Source organism: Limulus polyphemus, unplaced genomic scaffold (genome assembly GCF_000517525.1).
Source record: "Limulus polyphemus unplaced genomic scaffold, Limulus_polyphemus-2.1.2 Scaffold4480, whole genome shotgun sequence".
Lineage (NCBI taxonomy): Eukaryota > Metazoa > Arthropoda > Merostomata > Xiphosura > Limulidae > Limulus > Limulus polyphemus.
In genome coordinates this window covers 4,685-11,271 of record NW_013670090.1, presented here as the reverse complement: position 1 = coordinate 11,271, position 6,587 = coordinate 4,685, and the positions used below count along the sequence as shown (strand labels likewise).

Here is a 6,587-nt window from a genome sequence, read left to right as displayed (position 1 = left end):
AAGAACAGCAGGGTGACAGTACGCTACCACATTGCCATTAAAGATATAAATACAGTGATAATAACAGCAGGGTGACAGTAAGCTATCACATTCCCATTAAAGATATAAATACAGTGATAATAACAGCAGGGTGACAGTAAGCTATCACATTCCATTAAGATATAATACAGTGATAATAACAGCAGGGTGACAGTAAGCTACCACATTCTCACTAAAGATATAAATACAGTGATAATAACAGCAGGGTGACAGTAAGCTATCACATTCCCATTAAAGATATAAATACAGTGGTAAGAACAGTAACGTGACCATCAACTACCACATTTTCACTACAAAAGATATAAAAATCATAAATTAGAACACCAACGTGACAACATATAATATGCTACCCTATTTTTATTTCTTACAATATTCTTGGCATTGCCAAGTTTTTAAATATATTACCATCCTAACTTAAAATTTTACATACATAATAAAATAACATAACATTTAATTTTTTTGGTTCATTCAACTTTTGTAACGATGGCATTTCAAAACAAGCGTACTCCTTCAACACATTACAGTTGCTCATTACGATGGTGTTTCTTGTTATCGAATCTCCCAGTTTTCGACTAATCATTACAGGACATTCTTGTCGAGTAGAACACTTTGTTTGCATTAGTTAATCTACTGTTAACCTCCCCATTTATAATAATCAAGTTTTATCACAGCTGGTTTTGTGGTGTATTATCAGAACACAGTTCAAGCAAATACCAATAATTCTTGGTAACCATATAGTCTAAGAATTGTTATGGTGAACATTTTCTAAGTTAACAAGGCATGATTATAATTAATTACCCATAAGACAAAGTATTAGGCCCTTATTTTTTAACACTGCATTCTTTATTGAATCCCTGTGGTTTTTCAAGAAGTAGAATGTATTATAGCACTTCAATCTCACTACGGTTACAATATCCATTGTCCAGAATGCATTTCACTCAATAAAGAGCTCATCAGGCCTGTTACAACCACTACCACATTTATTGTGTCCCAGCCGGCCCAACAGTCTCTGTATCGAGAAATTTGTGTGACTGCCAATGGACGTGGCAGACAGTGGAATTCCAATTCTATTATACACTATTTTTCTTTAAACATCCTAAGAAATTGAATAACAAATGTATTGTCAAATATTTTAAGTCTAAGAATCATATTACAGAGTCTAACCTTGTAGTCTTAAGAATTTTGAAATTTAATGTGATCAAATTTTACCAACTTTGTTAAAAAATGGGCAGATGATAAGTTATTTGTATGTTTTATTACAACATTAAACAAAGAATATTTTCCCCATTCCTTATTATAATGAAATATTTTATCACATTAACATACAATCTTTCCTCTACAACTGTTACAAGTTTCAAATAGTACTCCACTATTAACTTCAAACTATGTGTCATTAAGAGGCCCTTTGGTCCATCAGGGATATTTGGACTCCGAACTTCCCTCAACAAACTAACTCTGATCCCCCAAACATCCATCATCCTTTGTCTTAAACTCCTGTAAACTTGCAGCTTCTACCACTCTAGGTGGCCGTTTTTCAACATATTTAATAGGTGCTTCAACTTGTGCTGTTTGACCATCACAAGTCTCTAAGTCATTCTTTAAAAAGGTTACTGCTTATGTAAATGAGGGTAAGGGTGTAGATTTGGTATATCTGGGCTTTCAGAAAGCATTTGACAAGGTGCCACATAAAAGGCTTGTAAAAAAATCAGCTAAATAGATGTGGGGGATAAGTTAGCATGTTGATGAGAAGAGTGGCTGGATGGAAGAAAGTAGAGGGTTGTTACAGTCAAACCAGATTAATGTTACAAGTGGAATACCTCAGGGCTCAGTCTTAGGACCTTTGCTCTTTTTGATTTACATCAACGACATAGATGAAGGGACAGTCAGTAAATTACTTAAATTTGCATATGATATTAAGGTCTTGGGTGTTGCTAGCTGTGAAGAGGATGCTGCTGATTTACAAAAGGATTTAGATCATTTAGTGAGTTGAACAAATAAATGGCAGATGTGTTTTAATTATAATAAATGCAAGATAATGCATGTGGGTTATCATAATTTGAATTATAAGTATAATTTGGATGGGAATAACCTTAAGTGTTATGAAGGAAAGGGATCTTGGCGTAATAGTTGACAAGTCTCTAAAGTCATCCAAGCAGTGTGCTGTTGCTAGTGGTTGGACAAATAGGATTTTAGGTTGTATCTACAGAAATATTGAATACAAGTCTAAAGAGGTTATATTTTCATTGTACAGGTCACTGGTTAGGCCACATTTGGAATATTGCATTCAGTCTTGGGCTCCTTACCTGAGGAAGGACATTGAATTGTTGGAAAGGGTTCAGAGAATGGTTACTAGAATGATGCCTGGGATGGAGGGGTTGTCATACGAGGAGAGGATGAAATCTCTCAAATTGTTTTCTCTTGAAAAAAGAAGAGTTGGGGGAAGGAATCTGATTGAGGTGTTTAAGATAGTAAAGGGAATTGATAGTGCTAATGGGTCATCTTTTTTATTTAACAATAAGAATAGTATAGCTAGGAGCCACAAACAAATTTTGGCAAGGTTGGAGTCATCTGCAGCTAAGACAGTTTAATTTTTCTAACAGGGTGGTTGGCCTTTGGAATGGGTTGCCTTCAGATGTTGTAGAAACAGTAAATTTAAGTGAGTTTAAGAAAAAGCTTGATAAGTATATGAATGAAAAGGGGCTGGCTTTAAGATGTATTTTTTTTATTGATTTTTTAATCATTTTAATTTAGTTTTGAGAATGGAACAGTCAAGATGGACCAATAGGTCCCATGTTGTCCCAAAACATTATGTTAACTCTTATCATGTTTCCATCAGAATTCAACATGAAAATAAAAACCTAAGCAAGATATGTTATTTACTATAAATATGATTTACGAACTGTGTGATGGCTCGTTATATATCACACAGAGTCAACAAAACTGTTGATTAGCAAGTTACTTTATTTTAAGATAGTTCAGACCTTGGCCTATATAAGCAACTAGACATCCAAAGCATCAGTCACATGAAAGAGTTTGTGATCTAATTACTAGTCAAAATGCTCAAGTACGGCATCATGTGATAAAAATGTATACAAATTGTACATGAATACACAAAGCAAGCAGATAGCCATACATCATTGTAAACCAAGTAAGGATTTAGAAACAGACACTAGTCAGTAACAATGAACGTCGTACTGGCTGTCTCATTGACAGTGGCTACTGAGCAACAAAGAATTCACATTTTGACATTACAAGTATTTTATCTTTCTGACTCAGAAATGGATGAAAGATTTAACCAAGCATGTCTTCTCTAAAAAGAACTAAAAATTATCAAAAATCAAAATTAGGTTACTGTTATCAATTCAATACTTGTGCTTAATTTTCATCCCAGGTTTCCCATATTTAACTATGATTTATAAGCCAGACATATGATAACCAAGTAGCAGGTATTGGATAGTCATAATACATGTGCAATGATGTGATCCCTCACAATTCTACAATTTACCGAAACAAGCTATTTTATTTCAAAAACACAGTGAGTATGATACACAGAAAAATAACTGGTATGTATACATCTTATAAATTACTCGCATATTAAGATGTATAATGTATTATATTTCAAGCATGTACCTTCAAGTTTATTCTTTTGAGAGAATGCTTAGCATTTCTAAAGAGTGTAAAAACAATCCAACTGATATATCTCAGTTATAAATCCAAACACATAGCCAGAAACCTGTGATAATAATTAAACTAACAGTTAAAAATCACTTTAACAGTTAAGATAAGAACAAGCAGGATAACCAAACCAATACATGTGGCCTAACAAGGTCACCAACCTATCTACAAGATAGATAGATACAGATGAAAACAATACCAGGAAGCAGTCTGTATTAAATATAGCAGTTCATATCCATATACCTACATAACCAAAGTTTCAGCAAATTATGAGTAACATCTATCTCATCAGGAAAACACTTTCCACAAAAATAAACTTTTACAGAAAAGTGATTTTCTAAAAAAGAAATTCATATCACTCTTATAGTCACAGTTACTTTGGAAGGACTTTATTTGATTCATATGTTTATATTAGGGTTTTGTGTTAACTGTCAGTAGATAATTTTGAAACGGTTGGAGACTGAAATAAAAATAAAACTTTCCAATGGTCTTGAAGAAACAAAATATACTTGAATTCTATATTTGTATATTAGAAGAAAGTTATTTTAAGGTTACAACTGACGACAGGAAAAGCTCTTTCGTTTATATAACTTACAATCAATAACTGTACAGTATACAGAAAGGGTAAAAAAATGAACCAAATACTACAACTTACATGAACGAAAATCATTTAATTTATTTATGTCAGCTTTCAAAAATGTGCTACACAAAAAGATAATTTTAATTTTATGCCAGCAAATTTTATTAACAAGTTTTAAATTCTACTTCCCTCCAGGACATAACTTTAGTTTAGACATTGACTGAAGGATATTAAAACTAGGCTGAACTGTTGTAGCCTAATAGTAATAGCTTTCGATTAAAAAACAAAAAATTCTAAAACATTAAAGGATTGAATGACTGGAACTTTGGCAGTTTTGCACAGCCGATCACACTATCGTTATCAATAGCTTATATCACATTAATTATTGAAATATGCAATTATTAATATATTAGATATAATATTAATATTATTATTTACTACACGGTAAGGCTAAAACCATTTTATGCTTACACCGTTAAAATAACATCAAAATATCCCTTCCCAAATATACCAGTACACTTATTTCACTTCAATCTTTACACTCACCTATGACGAAATTGAAAATCCATAAAATGACCACATGAGCCTTACGTTGAGTTACATTTATTGGTCCGAATACGAGCAGAAATCACGCGACCACTGAAATGCACACGCTCTAATTCAATACCATTACTCTCACGTCATAAAACCTGCGCGTAAGCCTTAAAAGCAGCAACACCCTAGACCCGATGAAAAGTCATGTGACCTATACCTTCTCATTGAAAGCAATTGTTTAGCAGAGTTTGCCTCATTTTAAAACTATATAACCTTTAAAATAATCTATACTTGTAGAAAATCAACGTCTACTTTTAAAAAATCGGTCAAATATCATTGCCTTGTTTTGTAAGATTGGGTTCACTTTTTTCATAGTTAATATTTTCACAACCTGATTTCGCTCTCAGTAGTATAACGCGTTACGTCGTTGGGCGGGTTCTTTTAAATTTTAAATGATTTGATTTAGAGAAAATAACGCGAAGCCCAACCCACTTAACGAGAACAGTAATTTATTTTTACAATATTTCTACAGATCTAAGTTCACAAATACGTTTTCACTTTTAAATTCAACAGAGATGGTACTACTACCGTTGTACAGATAAACTTACTTGTACAATTTCAAGGTTAGTCAATTATTAGTAAAGTTTGAAGACGGCTTCAATGAGTAGTGTAAAACTTTAATAGAAATGTACAACGTTTCGAGAAGCTTATATCATTAACAGATACAAGTAACTGAATATACGCAATAACTAACAGTAACACTGATCCAAATACTTCTCTGAAAGTGAAACTAAATACTGTTGTAACGTTGTTCTTTCGTTGGGTTGGTTATTTCAATTTATTCTGTGAAAACAAGCCCAAGTCAGTCTACTTAATTAGTTTCTTTCTTTCTTCACGTTCCCACAAGCTCTCTTTATTTGTTTTATGACTAAGTTTATACATAATGTTAAAACAAAAATACATCACTAATGAAACTATGACTAACATAAAGATCAAACTCACAGCTAATCGATCTGGTAACTGAATGTACACTATAACTAACAATAATTGAAATAATTAACTGAAACACTTTGAAACAACTCATTATACAATACTCATTCACTGTTCACTATCTTTGAACTAACTGTCTACCCGTATTTCTATCTGTTGTCTTGTTTCTAGATACTTCGGAAAGTCACTCGATCACTAACGTTCCAGAATATTTTAAAACTTACTTAATCTCAACATGATGCACCTTCAAGCTAACATTTAAATTAAAATATTGAAAATGTAGCTTGCAACAATATTTCCCTGAATTACTGGCACTCTACCGACTAAAACAAACATTTCATTAATAGCTACTCTGTATTCACTACTGATAATCTTACCACTTCGCTCTACTAACTTATATTTATAACCGATGTCTGAATTGTACATATTCGTGGAAGCTACTTTAACGCTATACACCCTCTGGCTACCATCTAAATTGAAACCTTAAAACATAGTGTTACGTCTCCGTTCATTAGTTAATTTTCCGTAAATTCTTTCCGACTAAACTTTAGCGACACAAGTCCTTTCTTAAATAAAACTGGTTTATTCTTTCCGAATACAACTTTACGATACACTTAATTTCAACAGTCGCGCTATAACAAACGTCTCACATGCTGGACTTCAATAATACTCAATTCAATTACACACACTCTGACTGCAGTTCAATTACTCATTACACTGTTCGTCGCTTTGTGGCCGGTCTTATATATACAAGACTACACTATATCTA

The 6,587-nt window shown here is 32.7% G+C and overlaps 1 protein-coding gene across 1 annotated transcript in view; it reads right to left on the bottom strand.

Annotated features, from left to right (window-relative positions):
- LOC106471225 (lysosomal-trafficking regulator-like) overlaps positions 1 to 5,031 on the bottom strand; it is a gene marked incomplete at its 3' end in the record, with an annotated part of 86,667 nt that extends 81,636 nt beyond the window's left edge. Inside the window, exon 1 of the mRNA XM_022399847.1 lies at positions 4,841 to 5,031. The remainder of the gene's footprint in view (positions 1 to 4,840) is intronic.
- Positions 5,032 to 6,587: the final 1,556 nt, after the last annotated feature.